The following is a 15164-nucleotide window of genomic DNA, read 5'->3' as shown; positions in this document are numbered from 1 at the left end:
ACCCAACCTTCAGGGCAGAGTAAAGAGCAAAAGAGATTAAACATGTAATTGCCCTTTGTTAATAATAAAAACAGGTTTGATTCTGTTTTCAGCATATTATATACTTTTTTACTTTACTAAAAAGAATCTAAAATTCTTTAGGAAATTTCATCTTTTTTGCTCCCCTCCCTTCCACAGTGGTTTGATCCTGCTTCTTAGAACAGCATCCCCTTTCTGCCCCTTCACAGTAGTCTGCTCCTGTCTCACAGACTACTAGTCCCTTTATGTTCTTACTTTCCCTTCTCCTTCTTTCTATGCTTATCCCAGAGTGGTTTGATGACACCTTATAGAAAAGCATACCTGGTTTGATCTTATCTGGAGAGAATCAGTATCTTTTCTCCTCCTGTCTCACACCAATAATTTGATCCTACGTCATTAAGCATCAGTTTCTTTTAGCTCCTCCCCCGGGGTCTACAGTGGTTTGATCCTACCTCACAGACTATTAGGTCCTCTCTGATTCCCCCCTCTAGCATCACCAGCACAAATGGTATGGTCCTTAGCATCAGGTCCTTTTTGCACCCCACACTGGTCTTCTAAGCAGATTGAAACTGCTTCATCTCATTCCTGATTCAAGTTGATCCCTTCAGTGGCTCGTTCTTGAATTAACAATATAAAACTGGCCAAAATGGGTTTAAAGTGGTCAGAACTTACTCATGACCAATTCAATCTTTCCTCAAAAAGGAAAAATCAGTTCTGACCAGTTAAAATCTATTTTGACCAGTTCAAACTAATTCTGAAGAGCTGGAGCCTGAGGTTGGTAGACTCAGGAAGATGGCTGAAGATGATGCTGATTCGAGCCAGAGCAAGGAATCAGGTACTTACAGAAGTTGAAAATGGGCTGAGAACTAGGAAATAAAAGAGATCAAATGAGAGAGGAAAATACAGGAGCCCGGGTTGGTGGAGGAAGGCTCAAAGGGGATTAGTTGCATCCAAACCTATTTTTTTTTTGAAAGGTGAGAGGCCATTTTGAGGAGGTAATGCAGGATCTTGGGCTCTGCCTTTGTATGTCTGGGAATCAGTATGGAAGCTGATACCATCTAGCAGCCCCACCCAGCCGGAGCTGAGACTGAGTTGTGTGTGGCCCCAGTGATGCCTGGTTCTGCAAGCCAGCCCCAGGGGCCATTCTTTGTGTTTGGCCTCATCTCAGTTTGCAATTACTAGAGTCCTAAACCACAAATGACAACCTTCCCACTCCTTTAACTGTGGATGGTCATGATGCTTTTTAGTTATTTAGAGATCCTATTTAGGTTAGAAGAAGGGATTGGTAAACCTTGAAGAAAAAAGTTAATTACAGTAGATAAATCATGAAATGAATGAATCAGTTAACTAGAATCGAGTTGATTACTATAACTTGCAATTTTTCAGAGAGGTATGTAAGAGAAGGTGGCAGGTTGAGAACAGTATCTAATATTTTGCCTGTGAGACTGGTTATCTATCTCCTCACTCTTGTTGACTGAAGTAAAAATTGGCCTGCGTTGTCTGGATTTCTCCCAGGTGGTTGTCCTTCTGTCCTTTGTGGGGACTGCAGTAGGGATTGAAAACAAATGGAATCTGAAAAATGGAATTTTCATAGATTTTAGCATTTCTAATTTGTGCAGAATTTCTGCAGTGGGACAGTGGCAAGAGGCCAGATGCTTTGATGATGAGTGACAGAATGCTGCAAGATTGAGGGTGGGCTGGAGCTCTGGTTTGGTGTAGTATGTCTCAACATCTTTTCTGCAGATGAATGAGGCTCTATGGCTGTTTACCTATCAGGTAAAAAAAAAAGGGGAGGATTAGAATGGCATAGGAACTTAGCTGCCTGGGAGGGAATTTGATCCTTTTGTGAAAGAATTTGGCTTAGAATCCTATAATTTGAAAGATGTCTTTTAGGAAGATGGATTCAGTTAGCCATTGCCTATTTTTTGACAGGAAGAAAGGTGGCCATTTTAATCAAAGCAGTTGAATGGCACTTCCAAATGTCAAGGTAAAATAAAATATCAGAACATTTGGAGTCAGATAACCCAGGTTTTGAATCCAATTTCTTCTATTTGCTATGTGGACCTTGAACAAATTATTTAACCCCCTAAAGACTTACTTTTTTCATTTGTAAAATAAAGTTAATGTTATCTTCCATAAAAAAAGAACCTTAAAGTTTAATGCTTCTTGGAGCAAAGTAGCTGCCATTCAACATTTTTGTATGATTAAATTATGTGGCAGAGGTTATTTTTGTGTATGTGTGGAAAAATAATACATAATTTGTTTTGATAAAGACTTTTTTTTTAATTTTTTTTCAACGTTTATTTATTTTTGGGACAGAGAGAGACAGAGCATGAACGGGGGAGGGGCAGAGAGAGAGGGAGACACAGAATCGGAAACAGGCTCCAGGCTCTGAGCCATCAGCCCAGAGCCTGACGCGGGGCTCGAACTCACAGACCGCGAGATCGTGACCTGGCTGAAGTCGGACGCTTAACCGACTGCACCACCCAGGCGCCCCAAGACAGTTTTTTTTTAATTGTCAGCAATGATGTATACCCAGATGAAGCTATTGTACTGTTATGAGGAGCTAAGGAGAAATTGTTCATTGAAGTGCTTTATAAACTAGAAAGTGCATATAGATATCAGAAACTGTTATTTTTATAATATGTTGATCATTAAAGTGACACTTGGAAAATCCACAGCATAAAATGGCTTTCAGTGTTTCAGACTCATAGATATCTCTGGTTCCAGATTCACTTCCTACTGAATCTTGTACCTGTGGCCACCAGAAGCTCTGAGATGTGGTATACATGATCATAACCCGTGGTGACACAAGGTGGGGGATAGGAGGTGGAGGAATCATGTCAGAGATATAGGTGATAGACGTGGCCTGGTGGGTTATAACAAACTGTCTTTCAACCACAAACATCTTGAAATTATTTAATTCAAAGCAAACCTGTATTACTTCACCTGGATTCTGTCACCCTCCCTGAAAACAGCAGGATCAGGTAAAGAAGCAACAGGAAGGGCAATAATGTGGACCTTCATGAATATGGAAGCCCTGATTCTGACATTCATAACAGTAGAGCTTGAGTTGGAAAAAACATTAAATTTCAGTGTATTTTTGGCTTCATTAGGGAGCTGTGTCCTGCACTCAGATTTGTGGGTTTGGAAATGTGGCCTTTTTAAATAGGGTCATTTGGTTAATAGATGTGTATGTGATAGTTTCAGTGTACATGTATTACAGCAAGATGCATGACAAAGATTTTTATTTTTATGACATCCTGGTTAACAAGATGGAAAAAACACGAACTGTAACAGTGTTCCTTTAGTTGGAATCTGCAAGTTTTTTTAAGTATTACTATTTACTGAGTACTTACTATATACCAGGCATTGTCCTAAGTACTTTATGCATTAGTCATTTAATCCTGACAACAGCCTTATGATCTATGTGTAATTATCTCCATCACACAGATAAGGAAACCATTTACAAAGGGCACTGATAATTAATTCTATGTTTCTCTGGAGGAGCAGAAGTTCTTTATAAGTGCGAAAGGGAGGATGAGAGCACATTTTCTGAGGGGTTTAACAGAATCACCCGGATGAAAGTTTTTATAAACCACATAGGCCCTTCCCCCATTATAGTACTCCCCTTAGAAGGCCTGCCCCTCCTTGGGTATTTATGATGTTTTGTGAGCTACTGTGACTGATGTAAATGGGTGGTAGGAAGGGCCTTAAGGTGTGTTGAAGGCAGGAAAAAGATTGAGATTCACTATTGCAAAGAGACATCCTTGGTAGTAATCTGTAGGACTCTACCTGGCTGTCTTGGTTTCAACATTTTAATTAATGATTGGATGTATATGTAGAAAAGTATGCTCACCAAATTTTAAGAGAGAACTGGAGTGGGAGGGGAAGTATATATACTGGATACCAGGCCATATGTTTTCATTCTTATGTGGATCCTGAGAAACTTAACAGAAGACCGTGGGGAATGGGAAGGGGGAAAAAAAGAAAGGGAGGGAGCCAAATCATAAGAGTCTCTTAAAAACTGAGAATAAACTGAAGGTTGAGGGAGGTGGGAGGGAGGGGAAAGTGGGTGATGGGAATTGAGGAGGGCACCTGTTAGGATGAGCACTGGGTGTTGTATGGAAACCAATTTGACAATAAATTTCATTAAAAAATAAAAATAAAAGGATACCAGAACTAAGAACCCAAGAAGAATTTACTAGAATGTAAAGATGGATAAAAAACAAAAAATTTAACTTGAAAAAATGTGACATTATTTATAAATTTAATAAAATTAAAACAATCAGCAATTCTATAGGATGGGTATATGTTTGATAAGGCTTCCAGGTAAGTTAGTGCAAACTCAGGCTACATTAATAGTAGTAGAGAGTCTAGATTGAAGGCGGTAATTATTCCACTCTTTTCTAAGTTTGAATGAACCACACCTCAAGTATTTGTGCCTAGTACAAAGATAAAATAGAGGTTAAAAAGAGAAGCTTGAAGGATGGAGTGGGGCATGATTGCTGTCTTCCAGTATCTACAAGGCTGTCATAAGAAAGAGGATTATATTTGTATGATGTGGTCCCAAGGGACAGAAATAGGATTGTTAGGTGTAAGTTGTTTATGGCAGAGCAGACTGAAGATGAATTGGGCTGTGTTGGAAGGGAATGAGTTCCCTATCATTAGAAACTTTTAAGCAGGAACTAGCTGACTACTTATTAGGAATTTAAGTTTTACTATAAAACCTCAAATGCAGCCTTAATTGCTACAATTCAGTGCATTGAGACAATTGCCATGAGCATTTTTTTTTTATTTTTAAAAATTTTTTTTTCAACGTTTATTTATTTTTGGGACAGAGAGAGACAGAGCATGAACGGGGGAGGGGCAGAGAAAGAGGGAGACACAGAATCGGAAACAGGCTCCAGGCTCTGAGCCATCAGCCCAGAGCCCGACGCGGGGCTCGAACTCAGGGACCGCGAGATCGTGACCTGGCTGAAGTCGGACGCTTAACCGACTGCGCCACCCAGGCGCCCCACCATGAGCATTTTTTGAATGTCGTCTGGTTGATGGAGAGGTTGGTGATCAGAAATGAGAGGTATCAGATAACCTTGATAATAACCAGTTAATCTAAGGAAACCTTGGGGTTAGCTGGTGTTGCTCAGCCAAGTATGACACTGAAGGAACAAAGCATTTACTAAGCATCTTGTATATGCCTTTCCTGGCGCTTTTACCACATTATTTCTTAATTCTTGCAACAATCATGTGAATTGTGTATTATTAGCATTTCTTTTACAGATGAGAAAATGGAGGCTCAGAAAGGTTAAGTGACTTTCCCAAGTTCATGCAGCTAGTGAGTGACATTGGGGGAGCATATCAGAACCCTATGTAGGGAAAGATGTGACAGAATTTCTACTTTTTACCTGATCACTTCTCCAGTTGAGTAAAGGCTTTATATTGCCAGAGGCAAATCAGAACTGTGTGGACAAGTGTGTCATGCTGGGCTGGGTGCCTGGAGTAGATGAGAATATCATAAAGATATATGATCAGTCTCTAGTCCAGCAGGTCCTGGAGGATAGTGTTGGAATACAACTGAGCTATTACACAGGCTAAATGGCATGACTGTTTATTCATAAGTCTGTACCTTATACGGAACACTGTCCTCCATAGACTCGCATAATGGCACAGCTGTCAAGGGACATACAGATTTTCAAAGTCCAGAGAAGTCTATCTATTTTGAAGAACAGAAAACTGTGGTCTAGAGAGGGGACAGGACTTTTCAAACTTGTTCCACTTAATAATTGTGCCCCTGATATTGCCAGAAACTTATTTTTTTAAATGTAGTTTAGCAAATATAGGATTAGAGCTGCTTAGAGCAGATTTGTTTTTCAGAAATGACCAACTCTCCTATGAAATGTGCTACTCTGTTTCAGAGCTATGAGATAGATATGTAATGTTCTGGTTTCCTCCCCACTAATATTATAGAAATCAGCATTCATAAAAGTGGAAAGAGCATAAGCATAGACAGGTTGGATTTAATTCCTTTAACTGGAACCCATGGGAAATTCTTTAGTTTCTTTGAGCCTCAGATTCATTATTTATGAAAATGTGAATAATAATAGTTTGATTTTAACCATGTGGAGTTTGAGGTGCTTGTGGAGAGTCCAGGTGGAGAGATTAAGGAAGGGCTGAATGAATCTCAGGAGAATGACTGCGTCTGGAGATACAGATTTGAGAATCAACAGCCAAGGAGAAGGTAAATAAAGCCACATGCATGGATGACATTGCCTGGCAGAGGGATTTTTCCCCACATGATGGCTCTGTAACTATTTGAGGTTGACAATCATGTTATCACAATTATTCAATTCTCTAGGCTTGCCATCCCTAGATCAAAGATAATTCTGAATGTCTTGAATTCCAGCCTCTTCATGAGCCAAATTGTCCTTTTGAGGATATATCATATTTTGGTTTTATACACTATACACTTGATGACTCTGATGCAGGTTGTCCTTGACAGTACCCTGAGAAATACTGTCCTATGGCATAAAGAGAGCTGCATTTGAACCATTCTAGTCCCTGGCATTGACTTCGCTTCTAGCTCCATGCCTGGTCTTGCTTCACTGCAGAATGCAGCCACAAAGTGGTTGTTGGATATCACCAGCCCCATCTCATTTCTGGATATCCAACTCTTGGATTTAGTGCAAAAGGTAAAACTTTTTTCCCTTGCTTTTTCATTTTTTGAAGCTTCTTAGGTACTCTGGAACTGGTTTACCTGTATTTAGAAAGGCACTTCATTGGGAGCTAGAGTGACAGAGGGCTCAAAAGGTAAGTAAGGTTCATTGGTGATTGGTGGCTTCTTACCTCCCCCTAAAATTTAATACACCATCCACAAAAATAAATTTCAGGTATAATAAACAGTTTTATGCAAAATGTTAAAGACTTAAAAATAGAAGAAAATGTAGAGAAATGAATCATTTCCTCTTTGCATATGCTTAAAATAATATATGATGTCACAAAGGAAAAGGTTATATTTTTCATATATAAAAACGAAAACCTCTTTAAATCTAAAACATGAAAAACATTGAAATACAAATAATAAACTGGGAAACTGCAACAAATATGACAAATGCAGTTGATACTCATTTGTGGATTCTATATTTGTGAACTCATCTACTCACTAGAATTTATTTGTCACACCAAAGTCAATACCTGTGGTACTTTTGTGGTCATTTGTTGATATATACAGAGTGGCAACGTTTCAAATGCCTGATATGCATGTTTTCAGCTGAGGTCTTCCAGCTGAGGTCCAACAAGGTAATTCTCTGTCTTCTTATTTTAGCTCTCATATTGTAAATAAGTGTACTTTTCACAGTCTATTTAGTGCCACATTTTTCACATTTTTGTGCTTTTTCTTGGTGATTTTCCTGTTTAAGATGTCCCCCAAGTGGTGCTGAAGTGCTATGTAGTGTTCCTGAGCACAAGAAAGCTGCGATGTGCCTTACAGAGGAAACATATATGTCAGATAAGCTTAGTTCAGGTATGGGTTACAACGCAGTTGGCTGTACGTTCAATGTTAATGAATCAACAATGCATATTAAATAAAGTATCTTTAGACAGAAACACATAAACAATGTATATATTGATTTATTGACAAAAATGTTGTGAATGATTCTCACAGGAACCTAACTCTGTATTTCCCCAGGAACAATGGTTCAGTATTTATTAATTTAGTGTTTGCAGTGACTTTATAAAACATAACTACCGTGAATAATGAGATACATAATTACATAATTATGATTACTATATAACTATATAACATGCTAAATACATAAGAATGAAAAAAGAGCAAGATCCCAGGCCAAAAAAATGGGCAAAGGAGATACATAGGTAATTTGTAGAAAAGTGAAAATAAACCATATATGTTAACATTATTGAAAAAACGCTTCCATTTTGCTAGTAACCAAAGAAATCAAATTGAAGCAATGATGGTGTGTCATTTTTTGTTGCCTATAAAATTAGAAAAAGATGGGAAAGATAATACTGTATGCTGGTTAGAGTGCAGTGAGATAGTCATTCTTGTATATTGCCAGTGGATTAAATTGATATGTTATTTGGGGAAGTAGTTTAATGATACATATCAACAGCTCTAAAAATCTTTATATCTTACGATTCAGAAATTCAACCTTTAAGAATTCTCCTGAGAAAATAGAGATTCAGATAAAGATTTATGTATCTTCAGTATGACATTTGTGAAAAGGAGAATGGGAATAAGAATCACAATGCCCAAGAATAGGGGAATGGATATACTGTGAATAGAAACAGAAGACCTATAAAATTATTAAAAATATTTTTTTTATTTTTTATTTATTTATTTTTTTTATTATTTTTTTTTTAATTTTTTTTTCAACGTTTATTCATTTTTGGGACAGAGAGAGACAGAGCATGAACGGGGGAGGGGCAGAGAGAGAGGGAGACACAGAATCAGAAACAGGCTCCAGGCTCTGAGCCATCAGCCCAGAGCCCGACACGGGGCTCGAACTCACGGACCGCGAGATCGTGACCTGGCTGAAGCCGGACGCTTAACCGACTGCGCCACCCAGGCGCCCCTAAAAATATTTTTTAAAGAAAGTTAATGAAATGTGAAAATGTTCATGATTTAATCAATATGAGCGTATTATGAAATATATGATAAAGTTAAATTATAGTGAAATTATCTATACGAAAGCTAAATTAACCTGGAAATAATTAAGTTTATTTAAAAGTAAAGCATATTTTTGTCTATGTGTCTTTAATTTGTACGTACAAACTAGGGTGGAAGGGATCTCCTTACCTGCTGCCTGGTAATCATCATTTTAACCTTATTCAGTTGGGCATACTTTAGGAGGTGGGACAATGGTTTTTTGTTAGAATGGGAACTGGGAATCACTGGGCTGGACCAGACCAAGAAAGGATAGAAGTTGAACTCCCTCTCTTATCCCTTCCCTCCCCCTTCACTCATTTTATCTTTCTCTTCCACTCTCTCTTCCTTTCCCTCATTCTACTTCTCTCCCTCTTTCCTTCTTTCCCTTCTTCTTTCCCTCCTTCCATTTTTGGTAATGCAGAGAAAAGAAGCATTCATTCAGATTCGGGATAAGAGATAATATGGGCAGGATCTTGGAAGGCATCAAGAAGAAGGTGACATTTGAGCTGAGTAATAAGGATATTCAGGATTTTTCTAGGTAGAAAATGCAGGGCAGATCTTGACTTTCTTAGCTTTTAAATGTCAATGATTGTAAAATCAATGCCTTTGAGAGACAGTGAGAGTGATTTTCCTTTGGTATGGCTGCACCCAGAATTTTCTAGTGCTTTTCCTCAGATTCCAGGTGAATTATCATATTCTGATGCCTTGATGTTGAGATCAATAGAGGATGGACACAGAGAAAAAAATCAAGAATTCTACACCATTTTGATGAATCAGGTATGTAATGTAGAGAATGGATTAAGGATGGGGAGATATTGGGGACAGAAAGAGAAGAGGACAGATATTTCTTGAGAACAAAAATTTGTTGTAGTGTTACAGTTCTTATCTTGTTTGATTTTAATGAGTATACTTAACCCCATAAAGTAGGAAATTATTCCAATTTTACAAATGACAAGTAATAAGGGTCTAAAGGAGGGTGAGATAGTGGAGGTAGTGAGGAATGGATGTATGTAATTTACATTAAATTTTTTTTCAATGTTTATTAATTTTTGAGAAGAGAGAGACAGAGTTAAAGCAGGGGAGGGGCAGAGAGAGGAGACACAGACTCCAAAGCAGGCTCTAGGCCCTGAGCTGTCAGCACAGGGCCCGACACGAGGCTCAAGCTCACAAACTATGAGATCATGACCCGAGCCAAAGTCGGACGCCTAACTGACTGAGCCACCCAGGTGCCCCTTTACATTTGGAAGTAAAAATGAATGTAGCAGTAGCAAGGGTGGAGAAATTATTAATCAACTTAATTGTAATTGCAGATAACCATTAAGGCTCTGCTTAGTTCACAGGGTTGTGCCAAAGTTAGATGCTCAGAAGCTTTGAGGTTTGGCAACTTGGGAGGATGGAAAGGCACTAATGGGAGTGGGGACTGAGGAGTAAGACTATTTTGGAGGAAAGATCATATTTCCTAATTCTTTAACACCTCTTCCTGTACTTGTCAGTTCATCCTTCTCATGGCAATTACTATTGTTTTTTTACCATGTGTATAGAGACTCCATCTATGCAAATATCTGTAAATGCATAGATTATTCCTGGAGTGATACACAAAAAACTTTTGACAGTGATTGCCTGCAAAGGGAGGGCCTAGGCAGGAGTGGGAAAAACACTTACTTTTCACTTTGTATCCTATGTACCCTCTAAACTTGTATCATATGCATGTGTTATCTGTGTAAAAGAAGAAAATTATTAAACAGACTACAGAAAACAGAAAAAATTCATACTCCCCCAATACATTTACGTCTCCTGTACTTTAATCTCAGAATTTCCCCTGTGTCGTATGGTCTTATTTGTCTATGAGGCTTTTCTCTGACAAACCCATATCTTATCCTTTCTGACCATTTGATGTAGAAGCCATTGGGAAAAAGGAAATTTGAGCTAGCAAATATAGACTACTTTTAAAAAAGATAAGTGGAGAAAGCAATGCTTTGGGGTAAAGTGAGACTTTGGGGTTAAAAGAGGGCTTCTAATTTTTGTATTTATTTGTGGCTAAGATTGAATTTTGTACCTATTTATAGGTGGAGGGGAAAAAGCTTGGAGAAAAGGGAGAGAAGTTGAAGATAAAGGAAAAGGCTATTAGCTTACTCAAACTATCAGCAATATTGAGATGGAGTTGCAAATGAATGTGTTTATAGGGAACTGTTTAGAAGTGATTTTTAAAAAAACCCCAAAAGCTCTCTGTAAGGAACCAGATCCCAAAGGGGCCCCTCTGTGGCCATTTACAATAGCAGCTCTTGGGTCTGATGAGATCAGGCATTCCTTCAGCAAATGTTAAATGATTACTATGAGTAAGGCACAACATACAGCAAGGGTGGTGTGGCTTAATTAAATGTACTGACTTGTTATTCACTAAAGGAAGAAAGTTTCTGTAAGAATGAAGATACTTGAATATAATTCTGGTGGTGGGTTATGAGAGTCCAAGTGGTGTGGATTCTAACAGAACTGCTACAGTGCTTGGTTCCTAGTAGGTGTTCAGTAAGTGTTTGTGACATAATTCGTTTATTGAGCACCTCCTATCAATCAAGCACTGTGCTAGGCTCTGAGACCACGTAGATAAGTTAGACAAGGTCTTGCTTTTTGAGGTGCTTAGGTTTAGTGGTGGTTGCAATAAAGTGATGAGATTTTAGACAGAGGTACAAACAAGGGTAGAAGGTGACCTACTCCAGAAACAGAACCAGCTTGCAGTGTGTTGAGGGGTAAATGTGGACAGAGGAAGTGAAGACAGTGAATGTAGACTGTTCTTTTGAGAATATTGGTTGGAAAGAAAAGGAGACAGAAGGCAGCAAACAGAGATACAGGGTTCAGGGACTATTTCTTAAATAATGAGAGGTCTGAACATATTGTATAGAGGAAAAAGAAACAGCAGAGAGGGAAGAGGTGAAGATTCAGGAATAAGGGCAGTGATTAATGAAAAGACATATTGGAAGGTATAGGAAGGGTTGGGAGATAAAGCTGGTCAGGAATTCTTGGAAAAATTGTTGTGTGGCACTGAGAAGTTTTCTGAAGCCAGAGACAATGAATTTTTGGGTGACACTAAGTCAAAATATTGTAACTTAAGAGAATGAAAAAGGTAGTGGTTGAAATAATGGTTTTTAGGGTCAGGCCAGTCAGGGAAGAAAATTAGGCTGAAGGGGACCAATACGCTGGGAGCAAATAGGGGACCAATGAATATCAGTAATAGGTATGAAGAAGTAAAAATTATTTAATGTGAAAAATAAGCAGCTAGTGACTGGGATATATGAATTTAAGATTTTAGAGGTGGAGCAGTTCTGAGTGGTAAAAAGATCATGGATGAGACTGTGGTTGTTGACAACTAAAATGCAGGGAAAGGTCACTGGAATTGAGCCAAGAAAGTAGTACTCTGTGGTTTATCTTCATGGATGTTAAAGTCCCTCCATGATGAAACAAAAACTTGCATCAGGAGCCAAACATTCAATTTATTTCTGGGAGAAACCAGGAAGTAGGCAGATGCCAGTAACAAGACTAACTAGTAGGAGAAAGCTAGTGAGTGTTTCACTTGTCATTCACTTACCATTCTAGATAAAGAGATAAGTGAGAGAAGATGTACTGAGTATCTTTGAGTTTGGCTTCCCATCCTCAAAGGGCTTCTAAGGGAACAAGATAGCAGACTTAGGATTCAGATATTTGACCTGTGACTGTGGAGTCCAACCTGTCCCAGCAGTACCAGCTTCCTAAAGGTCTAGCCTGCAGGGTAAACCAGTGTAGTGTTTGTGGCTAGCCAGTAATGTGGAATTCCTCAGAAGCAGTGAAAGGTGTAGGAATGAGGAGGAACTAAATCAGACAAAGGAGATGTAAGCAGTATGTTCTGGGCTGAGTAATTTCTCGGGAAATGTGGTAGCTGCCAGTCTGTCCATTCCATTTCCCATACTGTTCTTTAGGAAAACAGTAATGAGTAATAACATATAAAAGTTTATCTCCTTGATGCCACGAGGGGAACATTAGGTAGTGAAGCTGGGTTTTCCTTGTGTCCAGAAGAGCTTTTGAAGTAGTTTTGGTTACCGATTGATTCCAGAGTTTAGATCCTGGTGAGAGAAGCATCCCAAAGGGAGAGTAGTAACAATGTAGAGGTTCCCAACTTTGGAGGTACCCAAAAGGAAAACCCAGAGAAAATAGGGAATGGCTTCAAGAAGCCCCAGGCTATCTTAAGTAACAACAGCAAACAACAATACAAATGATGACAGCAGCTAACACTTATATAGCACTTACTCTATAGTAGGCACTGTTTTAAGCACTTTATGCATATTATTTTTTTTAGGAATTGCAACAATCCTGTGAGAGAGGTACTAATATCCCAATTTTCCTAAAAGAAGTACACATTGTTATCCAAGGATTTATTCCCACTCTACCCCTACTGTGGTAACTTGGGTCCTGGGTATACATTCTATATTTTATATTACACATAGAGAAAAATATAGACATTTGCCACCACTCCTACCTATACCTTTATTTGAATGGGGGTATAATAGAGAAAAATATAGAGACTGCTGCTTGGCTGAATCTTTAGAGACAGTTTTGGCTACATAGTTTAGACCATGCTGTGGGAATCAGGTGTTGCTCTGAAGCAAACCTGACAGAAGCCTTCACAGAAGTTTTTTTTTCAAGTTTATTTATTTATTTTGAGAGAGAGAGAGGGAGCAGAAGAAGAGCAGAGAGAAGAAAGAGAGAGAGAGAGAGGGAGGGAGAGAATCCCAAGCCTGCTCTGCACTGTCAGCATGGAGCCCAACGTGGAGCTTGAACCCATGAACCGTGATATGACCTGAGCCAAAACTTAAAGTCGGACACTTAAACAGCTGAACCACCCAGGCACCCCAGAAGTTTTTATAACACCTAAAATTATATATATATATATATATATATATATATATATATATATATGCTTGTAAATATGTAGATTATTTCTGGAAGGTGACACAGGAGCTTTTAACAGTGTTTCCCTCTAGTGAGGTTAACTCTGTGCATGTATTAGTGTGTACATGTTTACCATGTGCATGGATTATCCTTTTGAAACTAAAAATAATACAAAAAACACAGATAGTAAAAGAGAATAACTTTCCAAATACTCTTCTGAAAATTCCATTTCCTCCTTTATGTTTTCTCCTAAATAACGCTTTAACACTCCATAATAGGAGTTAGAGTAGGGGAAATAAATATAATAGGAAAAAACTTGCTGCTGCAATATTTGCCGTTTTTTTCCTAAGAGGGCTTATTGTATCTTATGATATTCAAAATAGTTCCATAACAAACCTCAAAAGTATACATTTTATATTTTATATTACACATACAGAAAAATATAGACATTTGCCACCATTCCTACCTATACCTTTATTTGAATGGGGGTATAACTAGATCTGAAGTCTACTGGGTGTTTCCTTTAATATAAACATTCTATATCAATTAGCCTGAGGGCATAAACTAAAGAAAACCATCATGTAGCTCTCTAGCCATTCAAAAGAGTTCTCTACACTCTTGGAATTCATTAAAAATTATTTTTTTTAAATTTTAGACCTCAACACACTCTTGCCCCATATACACTGGCCTAGTTTTGTCTGTGACCCTTCACTTTTCTCAGTGCTATTTTTTTTTCTACGCTTCAAAGTCATATACCAAACCCCCTAAAAATGAAAATATTTTCCTGGTTCAATCGCCCTAAACAACCCAGAGCCTCTCTCTATTTCCAGTCCAAACCCTCAGCCTCATTTTTAATTGTTAGCCTGAAGGAACTGTTTATTATAGTTAAATTTAAAGGCGAATTAAATGATCTCTAAGGTCACATACTCTCCATTAAGTCTTTGGTTTACTTAAAGCAAGTATTTCACATTCCAAAGGACAATCCTCCCTCTTGGCCCTCTTTTTACACCTTCATTAGGAATTATGGTGTCAGAGATTGAATGTACTTTTTTTTTCCCCCCAGAGGCATCTCAGGGAATTCACATTGTTTTAACCATAGATGTTGTTAACATTAACAATGAAATATCTGGTCCTAAAGAAGCTGATGTTTGGGTGGAGGTCTTTCTAATGTCCCCCTTTAGCCTATAAACAGTGATCCTTTACCAGCCATAGACAAGGAAAAGACCAACAAAACAGAAAGTTTATCACTCTCCTGGAGCTTCCCTTGATACTCTTGTACCATCCCCCACCACACCTCAACATTACTTTTACCCTCTTGAAGTTACTGCCCAGAGCTGGTTTGCTCAATCTGGTAACTATGTAGATTACAGCCCCATTGTTGAAAAGGCCTCCAACATACAGAACACTTAAAGCCACTGTGCTCTTGAACTAGTGGATTTCTTCTGGCTCCAGGTCCCAGGTTAAAAGCTTCACCTCATGTATTTATACTGCCCCCAAAGTACTTGCTGATGACCTCAGAATCAGGCTGAGAATTCTGGGAAAATGAAACTAAGGGTTTCATTGCTTT

The 15164-nt window shown here is 38.4% G+C and overlaps 1 long non-coding RNA gene across 2 annotated transcripts in view; it reads left to right on the top strand.

Moving 5' to 3' along the window:
- The first annotated feature begins 582 nt into the window (after positions 1–582).
- Positions 583–15164, top strand: part of LOC123594264 — a 117311-nt gene continuing 102729 nt past the window's right edge. Inside the window, exons 1-2 of one of the 2 annotated variants that reach the window (XR_006710727.1) lie at positions 583–853; positions 9356–9457. This is a non-coding gene — a long non-coding RNA (uncharacterized LOC123594264). The remainder of the gene's footprint in view (positions 854–9355; positions 9458–15164) is intronic. The other variant, XR_006710726.1, reaches the window with a different exon arrangement.

This window comes from Leopardus geoffroyi, chromosome X (genome assembly GCF_018350155.1).
Source record: "Leopardus geoffroyi isolate Oge1 chromosome X, O.geoffroyi_Oge1_pat1.0, whole genome shotgun sequence".
Classification (NCBI taxonomy): domain Eukaryota; kingdom Metazoa; phylum Chordata; class Mammalia; order Carnivora; family Felidae; genus Leopardus; species Leopardus geoffroyi.
Note: the sequence above shows the minus strand (reverse complement) of the source record. Positions and strands in the feature narration are given on the sequence as shown.